Source organism: Amia ocellicauda, chromosome 19 (genome assembly GCF_036373705.1).
Source record: "Amia ocellicauda isolate fAmiCal2 chromosome 19, fAmiCal2.hap1, whole genome shotgun sequence".
NCBI classification, from domain to species: Eukaryota; Metazoa; Chordata; class Actinopteri; order Amiiformes; family Amiidae; genus Amia; species Amia ocellicauda.
This window is the reverse complement of record NC_089868.1, coordinates 15,149,640-15,169,809: the sequence shown is the minus strand read 5'-3', so window position 1 is coordinate 15,169,809 and position 20,170 is coordinate 15,149,640. Positions and strand designations below refer to the sequence as shown.

The 20,170-nt window shown below is 40.5% G+C and overlaps 1 protein-coding gene across 1 annotated transcript in view; it reads right to left on the bottom strand.

The window, feature by feature from the left end:
- st3gal3a (ST3 beta-galactoside alpha-2,3-sialyltransferase 3a) overlaps positions 1–16,718 on the bottom strand; it is a 94,052-nt gene extending 77,334 nt beyond the window's left edge. The window contains exon 1 of the mRNA XM_066691649.1: positions 16,437–16,718. The gene's annotated coding sequence lies outside the window, so the exon portion shown is untranslated. The remainder of the gene's footprint in view (positions 1–16,436) is intronic.
- Positions 16,719–20,170: the final 3,452 nt, after the last annotated feature.

The following is a 20,170-nucleotide window of genomic DNA, read 5'->3' as shown; positions in this document are numbered from 1 at the left end:
TCTGGTGACTGTGGGGGCCAGTTTAGTACAGTGAACTCATTGTCATGTTCAAGAAACCAATTTGAAATGATTCGACCTTTGTGACATGGTGCGTTATCCTGCTGGAAGTAGCCATCAGAGGATGGGTACATGGTGGTCATAAAGGGATGGACATGGTCAGAAACAATGCTCAGGTAGGCCGTGGCATTTAAACGATGCCCAATTGGCACTAAGGGGCCTAAAGTGTGCCAAGAAAACATCCCCCACACCATTACACCACCACCACCAGCCTGCACAGTGGTAACAAGGCATGATGGATCCATGTTCTCATTCTGTTTACGCCAAATTCTGACTCTACCATCTGAATGTCTCAACAGAAATCGAGACTCATCAGACCAGGCAACATTTTTCCAGTCTTCAACTGTCCAATTTTGGTGAGCTTGTGCAAATTGTAGCCTCTTTTTCCTATTTGTAGTGGAGATGAGTGGTACCCGGTGGGGTCTTCTGCTGTTGTAGCCCATCCGCCTCAAGGTTGTACGTGTTGTGGCTTCACAAATGCTTTGCTGCATACCTCGGTTGTAACGAGTGGTTATTTCAGTCAAAGTTGCTCTTCTATCAGCTTGAATCAGTCGGCCCATTCTCCTCTGACCTCTAGCATCAACAAGGCATTTTCGCCCACAGGACTGCCGCATACTGGATGTTTTTCCCTTTTCACACCATTCTTTGTAAACCCTAGAAATGGTTGTGCATGAAAATCCCAGTAACTGAGCAGATTGTGAAATACTCAGACCGGCCCGTCTGGCACCAACAACCATGCCACGCTCAAAATTGCTTAAATCACCTTTCTTTCCCATTCAGACATTCAGTTTGGAGTTCAGGAGATTGTCTTGACCAGGACCACACCCCTAAATGCATTGAAGCAACTGCCATGTGATTGGTTGGTTAGATAATTGCATTAATGAGAAATTGAACAGGTGTTCCTAATAATCCTTTAGGTGAGTGTATATAATATACACTCACCTAAAGGATTATTAGGAACACCTGTTTTCTTGGCACACTTTAGGCCCCTTAGTGCCAATTGGGCATCGTTTAAATGCCACGGCCTACCTGAGCATTGTTTCTGACCATGTCCATCCCTTTATGACCACCATGTACCCATCCTCTGATGGCTACTTCCAGCAGGATAACGCACCATGTCACAAAGGTCGAATCATTTCAAATTGGTTTCTTGAACATGACAATGAGTTCACTGTACTAAACTGGCCCCCACAGTCACCAGATCTCAACCCAATAGAGCATCTTTGGGATGTGGTGGAACGGGAGCTTCGTGCCCTGGATGTGCATCCCACAAATCTCCATCAACTGCAAGATGCTATCCTATCAATATGGGCCAACATTTCTAAAGAATGCTTTCAGCACCTTGTTGAATCAATGCCACGTAGAATTAAGGCAGTTCTGAAGGCGAAAGGGGGTCAAACACAGTATTAGTATGGTGTTCCTAATAATCCTTTAGGTGAGTGTATAGTATTTTATTAAAGAACAGAAACTGGTAAACTAGAATAAGAATCAAAATACTGAACTGTACCAGTTAGAGAACATAATCAGATAATTAAATCCAGTACAATTACCATGCATTACATACTTTTCAGTATGCTTGGACATGCTTTAACATGGTTTTCAAGACTTTCATATTGTAGGCTGCACTGAAGCTTTATTATCAGGGATTAGCCAGGCTCAGTAGGAGTAATTTCAATGCCCTGAGGACAGTGATTAAGCACACAGAGTTATAATTAGGGCAGGACCTATATAACATTGACACTAACCTGCGCCTGGAGACACAATCGTCCACTCCTCACAGACATCTGACTACAATGCTCAAACCTAATCATTTGACTCCAGGCAACACACACAAAAAAGCCTATATCAGTCTAAAAAACATGAATTATCATATCATCCCAATTTTACCCTGAGTGAATGCTTTAAAAGTAAGTTGAAATCATTATTCTAGCCCTATATAATTATCTTTTTTGCACACGTCTAGTATTGTGATCCAATTTCCTGTAAAACGTGTGTTATGTGACTCAACCCCAGCAGGAAACCGAGTTATTTTTAGAAAGTGTCTACTGAACTTCACCTGTCATTTTAAAACAGCTGCAGAAATCAGGCTCAAATTCACACTAGTTCAGCCTGTAACTGAAAGGATTTTCTTCTTTTCCCTTGTTGTTTTTCTTCCCTCTTTTTCATATAGCCTACACAATTATAAAACCAGATTTAAATACCCCTCCACCTGCATGCAACTGCGCACTCTAATGATCCCCCCATGTCTCCCATCCTGGCCCTTGAGCATGTGGAAGCTCTTTAGTAGATTAAAACAGCAGATCAATCAGATTAAAAACAGCCCAACCAGGAATAGCACCCTTGGAGTGCCGTCAGAACTCTCTTCACATGTTACACGCACACACACTCTCCTGGCTTCAATCATACCTTATACATCTGACCCACTACATCTCCCTCAATGGCCACACCTCAGACTCAGTTGATATACAGGGTGTCCCCCAGGGCTCTGAGCTGGGCCCCTTACTTTTAATAATTTACATCCACCCCCTTGGTCAGATCCTCCGACACTTCAACTGTAACCTCCAACCGTTACGTCCACTGATATGCCGATGACACCCAGATCTACCTCAACACCAAATCCCTCCTCAGAAGGTAATCAATGTGCTTAATTAGGTCATGACGTGTGTTATTTGGAATACTAATGGAATCCAAATCACCCATACTTCCTCTCTTTGAGTAATCCAGTAGTATATCCCTGAAAAAGAAGTGAACAATATGGGATACGATTATATAAAAACACCGCCATGGCCACGTTAGTATACCTGCAGAAGAACTATTGTGACAAAATAAAGCAAACAGAAACCACAATCCTTATACCCCCATTGAGTCGATAACACTTCTGACGAAATCCCTGGAAACCCAGCATTTCTCCAGGACTCTAGTTACAGTCCCAGTTGCCATAGAAACAAACAGCAGGATCCTGTCAAACTATGTGTCTGTCATTCAGAGACACCCAGGGAGACATCCGATGAGCAGCAATGCTGAGGTCAAACACGATCTCTCTCCTGGTTGCAAAATGAAGGTCGATGTAATTTCTCTGTGATCATTTCAGTCCAATCTGCCTCTGCGATTGGGAATGACTTTCTTCTGCTTTTCCACATTCACCCAGAGAGTCAATCTCTAGTAACAGGAAACAGATGGGTCCAGAGAACAAGCACCCAACCCATCAAAAGAGTGAGAGTTAACTTTGGCCACAGATTTCTGCACAATTGTTCTTTCAAGCCCCAGGACACATTGCCAGTGTGCAGGCTATGTGCATTGTTCTCATTAGATTAGATTAGATTTAGCAATAAATGAAACCCAGACATCTAGGTTTAAATATCACAACTTGAATAAAATGTATAACCCTTCACAAGGCAATCTCATGCTTCTGTAGCAGCAGATCAGTAAAAAATAAAGAACAAAAATGTATCTGAACAGCAGCTAGCTCTGTGGATCGGAGTAGCTGCTGTACCTTACCAGCACTTAAGATAACAGATAGAAAGATCATAAAATTGAACGGTTGGGTGTGGAGTGTAAACAATATTTTTTGAGTTCTTATCTGGTCAGATATACACATCCCCTTGTTGATCCTGTGCCTGGAACAATAAAGCATAGAGTCTGTCACATAAATGTTTTATCTAGGCAGTGTTATGCTCTGGGTGATCATTCACTTGCCCCACCTCAGAGACACCACCTCACTGTCTCTCCAGTTTCAAAATACTTTCAAGAGTAGGGCTACAGCATATGGGAAACTCTTTCATTGTTCATCATTATCTGGATTCTGGAAATTATTCTGACCTCAGCTGTCACAACTGGCATGTGTGTATACACTTTGAGTGCGTCTTCAAACCTTAATTATAAATTCATACATACATCTCAGTCTCCTTATATCAGCTTTGTATTTAGAGGTGTGTTTTTTATTAACACACTTATATATGAAATTGTAAGACGGTTGAGAGCAATGGATGCCTTTCAAAAGCTTGTTAACTTGTCATGCAAACTCTGTCAATCTTTTCTCTTATTTTTACCTAAACTCATTAAATAAATTCATGTCCAGAGACAGCACAATTCAATATTTAAGTTCTATACTTTAAAAGTCACTAAATCCTCAGTTCCATTTTTTTAAAAGTCAGTAATCTCCGAGATCTCAGATACACTTCTGTATTCATCAGACTCTCAGACACACTTCTACATTATTTCCCCAGCTGCATCCCTATTTTCATAGCAATGGGAGCCAGCTTGTTTAATTCTGCAGTAGCTGTATCTTCAATGCCACTATATCATCTTCCACCCAAACACATTTGCTTTGTTTTCTGTGTTATTAATGCAGATTAATCTGGATGTGGTCTATATGCATCATGAGGCAGCATTCACACCTTAGGCTAATAAGATGCACATGCTATTAAAATATGACTCCCTTTGCGTTGTTTATGTGTTGGTTGGCCTTAAATGGGTTTCTAAAATGGCTGTTCTTCAGGGAAACAGAAAATGTATTCAGTCTGTGGCATGCTTTTAATTTATTTCCATGTTACACTTCTGATGGAGAAAAAAATTGAATGTATTTCAGTTGGTCTCAGAGAATTCACACGTTTCAGTCTGCAACCCCACACCCACTGATAAGCCTTACCGAAACAACAAACATACAAACAAAAAATATTTGTTTCAATTGTTCCTTCTAATAATAATGCTTATGATGCATAAAAGATATTGAACAGAAGACTATTTAATATATTGAATTAATTACATAAATATTTACTCAGACAGATAAACCCATAGATGCTTCTTCTGAAGAATTGTATTGAATTGTAAGAGCAGTTTGAGAAATCTTGCTCTTGGTTTCAGACAGAGAATCACAGCAGTTTAAGAGACAGTGTGACATTTCACTGAACATGGAGAGAGAGAAAGAGAAAGCTTGTTTTCTGCGAAGCTGCAAAAAACAAACACGGATTTGTTTTATATTTTTTATTAAAAGACACATCGAAATTGCCTCATTTGTCAAAATCATTTTTAGAAACATTCATCTGGGTGCACTAAACACAGTTTTGAGTGCCGATATTTGATATCAATATAAAGAAGGCTCATTTAAGTTAAACATTTTTGAATTCACTGGGAATCCCTGACCATATTCCAACCAGGTGGAACATCCCCTCTTTGCCCTGCTCACATGTAGAAGGCTGCTGCTTTGCAAACAACTTGATCCATCTTTTCATAAGAGAAACAAATATAACAATGTGTTGTGTTTATCTTATTAAGAGAGCAGCCCAAGACCAGACAAGCCTGTAATTCTATTAATCTTGATTTAGCAGTCTGCCACAAAGAGCTTCCAAAGCTGTCTTTGGGTCATCTGTGAATACAAAGATCAGGCCCTTATTTAACTGTGTGCATCCAGGACAACCCCCTCACACGCCACCGTTGCCTTTGACTCTATACCACTTCACCCTCTTCATTTTAGCTTCCTGCCGTGATTCATCTTCCTTGAGGGGATTTCAGAGAAGTGTCATTCAGCTCAGTTACACATGATTGCGAGGGCTACCGCCCAATTATGGCATCCCTAGTTAATACTTTCTTTCACTAAGATGTCCCAGATATCGTTTTTCCTTCCAGGGTACTTCATTCTGCCAGAGGAACATAACCCAAGGGCTATGCTTCTACAAAGAGCAAGCATTCTGTTGGGATGTTGAACTCCAAGTTCTTGGTATCATAAATGTAGGAGGGGTAATCTTATGATAGTATTATCTCTTGTTATTGTTAAATATGGAAATCATATATTCACTCAAGTGGCATAGATATACATTTACATATTTTTTTTTATAAAACCCTTTCTTCTCTTTGGTGAAGGTCACTTGTGTAGTCAATGCAATGTGAACATTTACACCGATCAGCCATCTGCCTAATATTGTGTAGGTCCCTTTTTTGCCGCCAAAACAGCCCTGACCCGTCGAGGCATGGACTACACTAGACCTCTGAAGGTGTGCTGTGGTATCTGGCACCAAGACGTTAGCAGCAGATCCTTTAAGTCCTATAAGTTTCGAGGTGGGGCCTCCATGAATCGGACTTGTTTGTCCAGCACATCCCACAGATGCTCGATTGGATTGAGATCTGGGGAATTTGGAGGCCAAGTCAACACCATGAACTTGTGATTCATCAGACCAGGCCACCTTCTTCCATTGCTCCGTGGTCCAGTTCTGATGCTCACGTGCCCATTGTAGGAGCTTTCGGCAGTGGACAGGTGTCAGCATGGGCACCCTGACTGGTCTGCGGCTACACAGCCCCATACGCAACAAACTGCGATGCACTGTGTGTTCTGACACCTTTCTATCAGAACCAGCATTCACTTTTTCAGCAATTTGAGCTACAGTAGCTCGTCTGTTGGATCGGACCACACGGGCCAGCCTTCGCTCCCCACGTGCATCAATGAGCCTTGGCCGCCCATGATCCTGTCGCCGGTTCACTGCTTTTCCTTCCTTGGACACTTTTGATAGGTACTGACCACTGCAGACCAGGAACACCCCACAAGAGCTGCAGTTTTGGAGATGCTCTGACCCAGTTTTCTAGCCATCACAATTTGGCCCTTGTCAAAGTCGCTCAGATCCTTACGCTTGCCCATTTTTCCTGCTTCTAACACATCATGATAACGAGATTATCAGTATTATTCACTTCACCTGTCAGTGGTCATAATGTTATGGCTGATCGGTGTACATTTCTCCAAATAGCTACTTAAGTAAAGTAAATAATGCCCTTGATGAGATCTCCACAATTAACTTTAAAGGAACTGAAAATGAAATAGAGAGAAAGAATGAATGAGAAAGCCATACACTTAAAGGCCAGAGTTAGTAATTCAGTAATGAAATCCTTTTAATATACACTACTATAAGAAAGCAATATAGAAAGTAGGATGTTAACATTCTTTCCTTTCTGTGCTATCTATACATGATACTCTCAGTGACCTACCAAAAAACAACTTTTTTTTTCAGGTCTACCACAAATTCTGATGCCACACTAGATATGTGTTTATTGTTGTATTAACAAATGTAAACCACCGTGCATGCTCAGTGGTAGTGTTAATTTGTTGACAGTGACCTCAATTTGCCAGGTGCTTTCCCTGTCCACGTGATAAGATATAAGTAGCACCCTGCATTTTGCAAGACTTGACTTTAAAACACCATTTTGTTTTGTACACAATACAAGGCCCTACCTGTAAGAATAGGCAACTCTTGTCCTTTGTTATAAATAAGAGGGGAAGTATCATCCATAGAAGAATTGGGAACTATTATTTATTTTCTTTGCAGACAATACATCACATTATTTTATACAATTACCCTTTTATAAAACTTTTTGTTTTGTCCTGGATCAATCTAGGGAAGGCACTTTGCTCAAGAGTACAACAACAGAGTCCCCCTCGTACTATTGAACACACAACCCTCCACTAAGGAGTCCAGAGCCCTAACCACTACTCCATACTGCTGCCCGACCTATAGGTCTGAGGAAAGTTCACATCACTGCAGAAAAAACACCCCTTTCCAATAATCTCCTGGGCACACTCCTCAAAAAACGAATTCCTGTAGACTAGTGACCTGTGACCAAGCTAACAGGGCTCTTACTTCAAGTGTCTGGATTTCGGTTGTTCAGGAATACTAAAGTAATTGCATTTCAACATTCTTCTAAAGCTACAGATTTTCAACACATTTTTAAAACAGTCTGCAGATTCTGAAAGACCGTAATGCTCTGTTTTTCCTTGTCGTTCTAATTCTGGTTCTCAGTGCCTTTAAAGTTCTAGTTACTTAGTGCCAGTGAAAGAGAAATCCATGTATTCTCAATGCAGCGACTGAGTAAAAGCTCTAATTGAATAGTTACAGAGGCTTCTCGTTTCATCTTGCTTGCTTTGAGTCGTTTCATTTTGTTTAATTTCATTAGTTCTCCTTCCTTGGGGAAAATGATCTCACAACACTAAGCGGTTCTTCTCGGGTTGTCTGACAAAGGAAGTAACTGATAACTGAGAAGTGAAACTGATCCTAAGAAACGTCTCGCCATCAGCTCTGGGTCAAGGACAGGAGGAGGGGAGACCATCTTCCAAAGGATTGAGAAAGGTGGGGGGATTTTTGTTTACCCAAGAATGTTAGAATGTAGAAATAAATATATGAATACATGCATTCACCTTCAGCTGTATAAATATTTTAACTGACCAGCTAATGCACTAAATAAATAATGGCAAGAGAGAGAGGGGGGGAAAAGAACAGTACAACAATTGCCAACAACTGAAGCAAGTAAAAAAAAAAAGATAGTCTATACAGAATCCACTAGTCTACGGGACTTACAAGAAACTCATTCTCAAAGGAATATATTTTTTATATGGTTTGTCTTAATATTTGATGAACAACTGGACGGTGTTTCAGTTATTTTGTGAATGGTGTGCAGGTGCAGCTCATACAGAGACAATCATTATGAAGGCAAACACAATTTAGTTAATGTGTGCCCATTGACATGTTAAATGAAAGAATGAATAAATACAGCAGATCTGGGCGTCTGCTAAGTAAATAAAAAATAAAATGGCAAAAAGTGTCATTTGCAGTTACAAATCTGGATTAAGAGTAATACGTTAAGGGAGTCAAGTTGTGCCATTTAAAATACATATCTGCTAGCACATACCTTGATGATGATTACAATAATAACAATAATAATAAATAGCAAATATTTATTTTATTGTTGTACATGGAAATGTTTTATTATGATAATGTAATGCTTGTCTGAATATCATGTTGTCTATACACATTTAGCTGTTCTTAATATCTCTTAACAGAGAACTATTTATTATGCTGTCTTCAATCATGTAATGAATAAAATAGACACAAAAGTCCTCTCCACGTCAGGCTCTATCGCTCATAGTGTTGCTCTGTCTTTGTTTTTAAAACTAAACAAACCAAACCCACAGTCGCTCTGCTCCTTCTTTCTTGCAATCTTCAATGTGCTTTAATCTGAGGTCTAAATAATCTGGCCCCTGGGAGCAGTGGAAGGGGTGGGTAAAAAGGAAGAGCGTATCTACCATGTGACCGCCTTCTGCTTTTGGGCCTTAATATATCTGGCAGCTGATAAGGCAACAAATGAGACTTATCTAGCTCTCCTGTCAGCCACTGAAGTCGTGATGCAGCCCTGCATTTCCTGTGGTAGAGTGCATCAATCAACCAAGTGTGTTTGCATATGGTTAAGGATACTGTCATCTCCCATGTCCTCCTATTCCCATGTCCGGCCTAGAAACAGAGCATGCATGTTTTGCAGTGGTCTCAAAAGCTCCACACCTGGCCACCTTTAAAACTTCTTTGGAAATTGCAGTCCCTAGGGCAGGGCAGGATAAAAACGTTCATCCTTTGTGTCTTCTGATGCTATATTTTTGTCTTTGCTTGATTCATCTTTTACTCCCTGCTCCTGAAATGGCCCCTCCACCTGTCTATGTCATTCAGCAACAACACTAGCATTCAACCAGGCTAAGGGAGGGGCAGAGTTGCTTGGAGGGCAGGGAGGAGCATATATAATGGGAAGGAAGGCGAATGGAGATAAAAACAGAGAAAAGGGTCAGAGAGGAAGGAAAGAAAGGGATCGAAAATAAAACAATCCATGTAAAAAAAGAGGAAACCAACACACATGCCAGTTTGACTGACATCACAATGAACAGATTGTGGTAAACAGTGAGGGAGAGAGTAACTAAGCCACGGTACAGAGAGTCAGACCAGTCAGGCGAAACAGGGAAATGTAGGCAGAACAACATAGGGATTTTCAGACCAGCAGGGAGGTGCCAAGCAAATTAACAGGAAGACAAGGAAAAACAGGTCTATCAGTTTCAGAGCAGCCCAGTCAGAAATCCTTTCCATTTTACCACAGTTGTTTATGATTAATTGATGTGGTACTGTAGGGTTACAATAGTTAGAAGATACTAAGGTATTGTAAGGATTACATAAATTGATTAATCAGACATCCAAGCCATGGGAGATCGGCAGAGATGTTGATTATAGTTTGCTGTTAATCAGTATATGACAAAGAGATGACGTATAGGGATCACGACAAGCGAGTGCACAGGATGTCAAACCATCGGAAATCCTACTTTCCCCACTTCTTGTACAGAGGCTGTACAAACCAAGCTGAAGCATTGACATCGAAAGGAAACTACACAAAGCTTGGAAATGCTCCATGCATACATGGATTGCTTGAGCTCAACACTAGATTGGACTATTCTTCTACAATTCCTGTATTTCAGCAAACATCTATGGAAGTGCTGCAATAGTTCCAGAGAAAAGTTCAGTATCAGGCACTGCGTCTTTAAAAAGTCTTCACCCCTCATTTCCTGATTTTACATTACACTGTGTGAAAAGATGTCCGTAGCTAGCATTCTAATAAATTAGATGTTGGGGGTGAAATTATGTTGTTTCTTCAAATTGTTTTGTTTGCGTCTTGTTTTTTTAAGTTACAGCAACACCCTGTCCTCAACACTGCCTCCTATCCCCGCAGGAGCCCAAACAGACAGTTTCATCTTTACTAACTCATCCGCCTTCACCTGACCGCATTCAAAACAAAACCACCACAAATGCTGCCAAGATGCACCTGGCAGGACAGATGTGTCCTCAGGAGGGTTTGTCCACTGTGTCACACTGGTATATAATCACTTGTAGGTGCAGACACAATCATTAATTAATTTTAATTAAATAACATGAAGACAAATCACCTGGACCTGGCAAAATTAGAAAAAATACAACTAGCATTGTTAGCTCCTCACAGCTCAGTGTTGGGTGTCAATGCGTCTCAGCATTGTCCTGGCTTGCTTTCAGGGCTTTCATTTTACGAGGCTGCCATGGCTGTTGAAATAAGCAGCCCAATACAACGGTCTGTGCTGTGCATTGAGGGATTTAATTACTGCACTTTTTATTCAAATAATTTCTGCACAGATACTGTTGCTGGTAATGTGACCCTGTAATCATTTCATCTTCTCGTGCTTGCAGGGGTCTCACCAACAGTTCTTTTACAGATTGTTCTGCATCCTGCCTATATTTGTGAAAGACAGAGGCTTGGTATGATCACAAGGCTGGGGGACATTTTTACAGCAGGGTGTTGAGCCAGCTTGGGGGAGACCACCTAAAATGATCCGTGGCACCACCTGACTCCCTTGTGATCATCACATGGGCATCCACAAAGGGGCAGACTGTTAATAGGCCTAAAAGATTAACAATCCCTCTGAGAAAAGGAGGGGAGGAAATGAGAAAGACACACACACACTACAGCACACACATATGCATACAATAATAGATAAAAAATAATGAGCAGAAATTTGCTTGACTGGTTTTCCTACATTTATTAAAATCCCAAACAATATGGTCTGCAATTTAAACAGTTTTTACCATCAGGGGATCAAAGAGGTAATTAAACCAGACTTTGCTCTCATAAAAACTGATGTAGGTGACATAAAGCAGAAAAAGCGAGTGTTGTGGGGTTAATGCATCTCTCTGGGCTTTCGTCTGAAACCGGAGAGATGTCAGCGATGCTGCTTTACACCTGAGCCCAGCTTCATGACATACAATGCGTGACGTGATTGGGGGTCTCCATGATCCTCTGGATTTCTGTATGACGTTACACGGGGAATTCTCTCTAGTGCAGTAACTGACAAAGAGAGGACAACAGAGAATTCAGAAGCCTCTAAGCCGTGGAAAATAAAAGCCTGTTTCCACAGAGAAAAGGTATGTATTAGCACATTAGCCAGAATGCCCTCTGAAGCTTCCCAGCAGACACTTTAATCACATCCTTACCATGCTTATGGGTTCTTTCAGGGGATATGTATAGCTCCACGTAACCTGACATCAGGCAAGAATAAGCTACCTTTACTGACCTAGATTCCAGTTGCACAAAGTTGGTTGTTGTGGTGTGGCTGAGGCTTAACAAGATTTCTAGTAACTGCATATTATTCTTGATGACCAACTTTCTGAACACTTTACCTCTGCTGTGGCGAATGTCATTGCCAGATGTCCCCCCAACTATCCCTCTCTCTCTCTTTCACACTGGCATTGCCACACTCACGTTATATAAACAGTCAGTGTGTGTGTTCATTCCCCTGCTCTCTGTAAAGTTAATTCTTGATTATCTTAAAACCTTTGACCCAAGGTAGGATAGAAAATATGCGATGCATAAAGTAACACTGGGTCTTATTAACCTTGTATACAATAATGCCACTATAAACCCACCATTCATTTCAAACCAAAAAGTCATGGGACAGCAATCAGTGAATGCCAATCAGAGTATGCATATGGAACTATAGTAAATGGGATTTACAGGTACATTTGCAAAGGTATTATTTTACAGTCCTTTTAATTTGGTTATGTTAAAATAAAAACAGGAGACTTTTTAGAGATGTGTACGCAGAAATGTGACTAATCCCAGGTGCATCAGCATCAGAACATGAAGTTTCTATTATCAGTGACTGTTGTTTGAGACAAACCTGGGACTATCATTACACAATGCAGCACAATTCCCAGGTGAGATTAGCTGCAGGCCAAAGTTTAGCAAAACACATACTACCCTTCTAACAACAGGAGTTGAGTTACACAAGTTTTTTTGTGCTAAAAGATCTAATTAAATGTCATACGGCTACGTGACGAGTCGATATAAGCTGATGAACCGTCCCAAACTTAAAACAATTCAAATTAGTCCAAATGACTCCTCAAGACAGGTCAAGTGCAAACACATTTATATTGTGGGTTTATAGGTCATGAAATATGGCTGAGATTTCTCATTTTTAAAAGTTCATTCTAAAAGTTGCACAATGTCATTATTTCTGACTTTCTAACTGATTTTATGAAACTGGTTTCTAACTGTCATTAACTTTTCAATTGATGTGTCTTTGCATTTCAGGGTAAACTTCAGCTGATTAGGATGTTCAAGTCTCTTTTGTTATACTGTATATACATAAAATCCCCCACTGAAAAGATTGTGGTAAAATAAATTACATTTAAAATGTCACCGTATCTGTGGTAGACTTTGGAAATCGTGGACTGGAATTAATAAAATACCATCCAGTGTCTCTACCTCTTGGACGCAATTACATAACCATCCAATAAAAACATACTTCCTTGCAAACGATCACCTGGAATAACCTTAACTTGGCAGAATAACATGTACAGTATATTAAAAGTATCTACCAACAACAACAAAATCAATTAAATAAATGAAACTTTTAAACATATTACTGCTAATACAAGCCAATGTCTTTCTAATTCCTAGCAGTAACTTATTTTCAATTAATCATTGAAGCTGAATATTTTGAAATCTGTCTCGAGACATTCTTCTCTCCATATTCTTCCCTAGGTCAAAAGGATTAGGTCTAATCGCATTAACTATTAACTGCTTCTAAACCCTCTTTACAGTCTAGGCCAATGAATAAAAAATGCAGGTAAAACTGAAACCTCTTCAGAGAAAGGTTTACATACTCTTCAGTGTTACAGTTTAATGACCATTCACCCAATACACTGGTAATGAACAAAAAATATAGGCTGCTTTATAAACCAACTGTAAACAGAAACTGATAAGATTATGCTATACAGTAAATATTACATGTGCTCTGCAGCTACCTGGAGGCCAAACAGTCCAAAAGTCCAATGTTTGGAGAACCCTTCATAAAATTAACACTTCCAGTACTTGAAAATGTAACCATTTAAAAAATATTTCTAAACATATAATGTTGTATTTTGTTTGGTTGTTGCAAATTAATACAGTTGTGCATCTAGCATCACATCCTGTTAAATACTGAAAATATTCTACATGGTTTCAGTCATGGGACAGCACTCTGAATGCCAGTCAGAGTATGCATATGGAACTATGGTAAATGGGATTTACAGGTACATTTGCAAAGGTATTATTTTACAATCCTTTTAATTTGGTTATGTTAAAAAAAAAAAAAAACGACTTCAAAGAAACTTTTTAGAGATGTGTACGCAGAAATGTGACTAATCCCAGGTGCATCAGCATCAGAACATGACTGTTGTTTGAGACAAATCTGGGACTATCATTACACAATGCAGCACAATTCCCAGGTGAGATTAGCTGCAGGCCAAAGTTTAGCTTTCGTCCACAGCTAACGTAGACACACTGAAGGGTTGAAACACCGCTGTTTTTTCCCCAGCTACTCCATCTAATATACAGACGTGCTCAAATCTGTTGATACCCCTCCACAAAAAAAGAAGAATGCACAATTTCCTCTGAAATAACTTGAAACTGACAAAAGTAGTTGGAATCCACCATTGTTTATTCCATATTTAATATAAATCATTTGCTTTTGATTTTGTTTTTCAACATAATATTGTAAATAATAAAACAAATGAAAATGGCATGGACAAAAATGATGGGACCCTCAACCTAATATTATGTTGCACAACCTTTAGAGGCAACCACTGCAATCAAATGTTTTCTGTGGCTCTCAACGAAACTTCTGCACCTGTTAACAGGTAGTTTGGCCCACTCCTCCTGAGCAAACTGCTCCAGCTGTCTCAGGTTTGATGGGTGCTTCTCCAGACTGCAAGTTTCAGTTCTTTCCATAGATGTTTGATAGGATTCGGATCACGACTCATAGAAGGCCACTTCAGAACAGTCCAATGTTTTGTTCTTATCCATTCTTGGGTGCTTTTAGCTGTGTGTTTTGGGTCATTAGCTTGTTGGAGGACCCATGACCTGCGACTGAGACAGAGCTTTCTGACACTGGGCTGTATGTTTCGCTCCAGAATGCCTTGATAGTCTTGAGATTTCATTGTGCCCTGCACAGATTCAAGGCACCCTGTGCCAGGCGCAGCAAAGCAGCCCCAAAACATAACCGAGCCTCCTCCATGCTTCATTGTAGGTATGGTGTTCTTGTCTTTGAAAGCTTCATTTTTTCATCTGCAAACACAGAGCTGATGTGACTTGACAAAAAGCTCCAGCTTTGACTCATCTGTCCAAAGGATATTCTCCCAGGAGGATTGTGGCTTCTCAGTATGCATTTTAGTAAATTCCAGTATGGCTTTTTTATGTTTTTCTTTCAAAAGTCCTCCTGGGTCTTCTTCCATGGAGGCCATTTTCAGTCAAAAAGCAACGGATGGTGTGATCAGAAACTGATGTACCTTCACCTTGGAGTTCAGCTTGTATCTCTTTGGCAGTTATCCTTGGTTGTTTTTCTGCCATTCGCACTATCCTTCCGTTCCATCTGGGGTCGATTTTCCTCTGGCAGCCGCCCAGGGAGGTTGGCTACAGTTCCATGGACCTTGAACTTCTTAATATTTGCAACTGTTGTCACAGGAACATCAAGCTGCTTGGAGATGGTCTTGTAGCCTTTACCTTTATCATGCTTGTCTATTATTTTCTTTCTGATCTCCTCAGACAACTCTGTCCTTTGCTTTCTCTGGTCCATGTTCAGTGTGGGGCACAGTGACTACTTTCCTCCATTTAAATAGGCTGAATGACTGATTACAAGATTGGAGACATGTGTGATACTAATTATAGAAACACATTAGTTTGGAATCACTATAATCCAATTATTTATTATCTTTTATAAGGGGTACCAACAAATGTGTCCAGGCCATTTTAGAATATCTTTGTAGACTGAGCAATAATTAATCTCTTTTCACAGCTTCTTTGCTTTATTCTATGACATGCCAAAGGCATGAAAGTATACATGATGCAATAGCTTTTAATTGCATCACTTTTCAGAAGGAATGAAGCATTATTTCAATGAGCTGTAAGCGTGACCAACAAATTGGTGCCCTTACTGTAAAATTACTGTATCTGTAATTGATTTACAGATATCTTTAAATGGTTGAATACGCAACCTAACATGAGGTGCCTGGAGTTGCCCTTGGTGTGAATCAATGAAATAACATGAAATGCACCACTATCCGTGTTCTGCACTACAGTGAGGGCCAGTGGGAACGGTTTGTATTACTTCTACTTGTACACTTCAGAACTAGTGAAAAGGCTGTAGAGGTTATTAAAAAAAAAAAAAAAAAAAAGTGTAACTTGATTAGCCTGGAAACACACCCTTCTTAGTTTACCTCCCATTCCACATCCCAGGTGTGCACCTTAAAAGAGCACTGATCCAGTATTTCTCAGAGGCACACTAGCAAATGTCCATCGGATTTTCAAAGGTCATCTTGAAGCAGTGCAGTATCACAAATTCTACTTTTCGGTCAAAAGTTTGTATCATAATGTAGGAGAACGCAAAACCCTCAGTTTACCCCAAATGTTTAAAGCCAGCCCTCCCAATCCCTCTTAATCAATCCCAAGCTTGAGAGGTACCCAGAGGTCCGACAGCACAATCAGCCATTATTTACAGTACGAGTAATAGCCACTGAGGTACTTACCAAGGTAGGGTCTGGGTTGTTCATGCAGCTTAAGTGAAGGGAGGAGGTGGATGTGGCATGGAGGAAAGCTCCCACAGACAGATAGCTGGAGTTTACATCAATTTCAAAGATAACCCTGGTTATTTATCCACTTCGGTTGCTGGGGAAACGTGGTGAGGTTAGTTCTCTGTCCCTCAGCCTCCTTCTCCGAGTTCTGTGTCTTTGTGCTTCTTGTCAGCTCCTAGCAATACACTGCTTTCTCCGCAGTAGAGTCTCTGCCGCGGCTGCCTGTGTGACAGAGAGACGGTGTGTGTGTGTGTGTGTGTGTGTCTGCAAGGCTGAGGTATAGTGCTTGAACAGAGCCAGCAGCTGAGCCAATCAGTGGTGAAGGGAGAAAAAACAAAAGCTCCCCCACAGCAGCAAGCTTCCACTATCCACTGCAGGAGCTGCCTTGCGGACTCATTAGGCCTCATTTGTTACAGGTGGAAGCTTCTGTGTCAGATGCAACCCCTGAGGACAGGTGGCTGGCACTGACACTTGAAAGCAATCCCTATTGATAAAACCCAAACCTGAGAGTGTCCATTTTTAGTTTTTTATTGTAAGTTTGCATTTCCTCGAGGCTCCCTCTCCCTTTGTAATCGAGCCTGCACTTCTTTGTGTCCTGTAAGGGTAAGGGGTACAGAATGTAACCAGATCCCTAACCTTGCTGCCAGCCCTGTTTCAGCCACTGAGCCGCCTAAATCGCGCTGAGCGGGCCGAAAACAATACCCCTGTGTGCGGAGGGAGCCGGCAGCCGTGCAGATCCCGCAGAGACGGGGGAGAAGCCCCGGCCTGTGAAAAGGCCCCGCTGCAGCAGGGCTAGGCCTGGGAAGTGAAAAAATTCATTCAGATAATAGAGAAGTTAAGTGAAGGTTCAAAATAAACCGTTGACTTACAGACTTAGATTTAGAGCAGATTCCTTTTTTCACATTTACGTAGAGACGTTACAAGGCACTTTGGCCATGCATAACAAGCAAGTTACTATTAACGCTGCAATATCAATTAAAAAGTTATTTACTTGATTTTAATGTCATTAACATATTGTATACATATCCACACACAATATAGATGTGTATAAAATGTAATTAAATGCGTATATTTATACCTCTGCCCGTGAGGAAGGGAGAGCACGTGACCCGTTAGTTCCCCACATGAGCCAACCCGAAGTGAGCAGCCGGGCTGGAGAGGCGGGAAGAGAGCCAGGAGAGAGAGAAGCAGCAATTAATTGCATCACAGTAATTCACTTTGGATATTGTGTCGTGTGTTTGCCATATGTGTACAGAGGACCCGTTTTCACAGTTAGATTCAATATAGAGTTTGGGTTTTGTTTGCGTTTTCTGGCAGTTTGTGCGCACACTGTATCATAAGTCACCACATCTTTGCACGAAACCCGGCTGCATTTCCAGCCCCACACAGTAGAACACGATTTCGCAGTTCACAGTGATACTGAGTAATTGGCATTTCATTGTGATTGTCATATCAAGGTAGCCTATACACTTTGTTTTGGAAGCCAGGCTTTTGGTATTTGGTTTTGCTTGGAGCCTAATTGGTTAGAACTACACCTGTGGCACCTTGGCTGTAGGTGCAGTGAATTGGGATCTAAATGCGGAGCGTAAGAAAGCGATGCGATTCACAACTGAGATCCGGAATGCTGGTTCCATTCAAAATCCACAAAGAATGAAAGCATGGAGGTGAAATAATTAATAAGTGCACAAGACGTCTTCAAACCTTAGGGACCCTTGTCCTGAAGAATGCGTTTCTTCTGGCAACCTTTCGTGTAAGCTAATGTCCATCTTCCTTGAGAGGCAATGAAATGCTGTCCCTTTGAACAAGTTAGCAAATTAACAAAAGTGAATTAGACCCGTCACAGGGAGATAACTGAGGCCAAAGTGCACTCTCTGCTACTATTAATAAGCCCTTGTAATGTTCTGATATAATTCAGGATGTTGGTAAGTGTAAAGGCTGTTTAGTTTCCTTCAGGTGATAATAAAATAGATTTACTCCCAAGTGCTCTCAGAGTTTCCAATGGATTTATATCTATGTATCTATATATATTATTCTGGTGCTTTAAGAGAAGACAGGTTTGGAAACCTGCTCTTTAAGTAAAGACAATTAACAGGTACAATTCATATTTAATTCAAAAAATGATTGCTTAATTGTGATTACAACAGATGAGGTTTAAATACAATTTGAAGCAGTAGTGTTGTTTAAAAAGACACTGTTAAAGCTCAACATCCTGGGGGTTCATGCAGTAGGATGTTTTATGATGGTGAGACAGAGCTTCATCATGCCATGATTATTTAAGGCAAATACTCAAAACCACTATTTCGCTATTTCCATGAGTTCAAGACTTGCAGCCGTTCCGGTGTAGAATACAGAACCACATACTGGGAAAGCAGAAAGCAGACCACTACACAACCACAAGTATGGTTTCAACTGCTGTATGTAAAACATATTTGAACATAGAAAATGTTCCATGATGAACTAGCACCACCTCAGATTGTTAAAAGTATTTCTGTTGAAGGCTTTTCAAATGGTTTTGTTTCTGGGTTTCCAACCAAGGCAAATTGGGTATTTATAAGAAATGTAGAATGTTCTACACATTTCAGATACAAACTCATAAACTGACTTTGCTCTTATATGAGCAGCAGTAAACATTGTTAATCTCAATATACCCTAGCATTTTGTTTGCCTTTTTTAATTGTTCCCCACATTGTTTGGATGGAGAAAGTGTGGAGTCCACTTAGACTCCTAGGTCTTTCTCATGTGTTACTTCATCTAGTTCTGTTCCTCCCATAGTGTAATTATAGTGGACATTTTTGTTACCTGCATGTATTACCTTGCACTTGTCCACATTGAATTTCATCTGCCAGGTGTCGGCCCACAACTGAATATTATCTAAGTCCCTTTGAATAACCTGTGCTGCCGAGATTACATCTGCTGAGCCACCTATTTTACAATCACTATTTTGCTATTTCCGCGAGTTCAAGACTTGCAGCCGTTCCGGTGTAGAATACAGAACCACATTCTGGGAAAGCAAATGCAAAATAAAACTGCAGACCATTGCACAACCACAAGTATGGTTTCAACTGCTGTATGTAAAACATATTTGAACATAGAAAATGTTCCATGATGAACTAGCACCACCTCAGATTGTTAAAAGTATTTCTGGTGAAGGCTTTTCAAATGGTTTTGTTTCTGGGTTTCCAACCAAGGTAAATTGGGTATTTATATGATTGTAGAATGTTCTACACATTTCAGATACAAACTCAGCAGCAGTAAACATTGTTAATCTCTATAACGCATCAAAGATGATAGATGCCTGTGGAAGGAAAGATGATAAGCAACATCTACAAGACAGACCACCTAAACACTGTTGCCAAACTCATATAGTGTCACGTGGGAGAAAAGAGTCCAACAACATCAGACACCAGTGTGTGCTGATTGGTGCAGGGCTTGAGATGAGAAGGCCATCAGCACACCGTTCAGCCACCTGACAAGGACAGAACGGCTCTCTCAACTGACACATTGTTTCACACACAAGTTCACTCCTGACCTCATAAATTAGCATGACCTGACATCTCTGTTAAATTCCTTGAATGCACCTATAAATGTAGGAGTTCATGTATACAGGCACAAGGAAGTCCACAGAAGCATATAAAAGTAGCCCTTGAATTCTGCTTAGAAAATTAATAGACACAGTCCACAGATTTTTC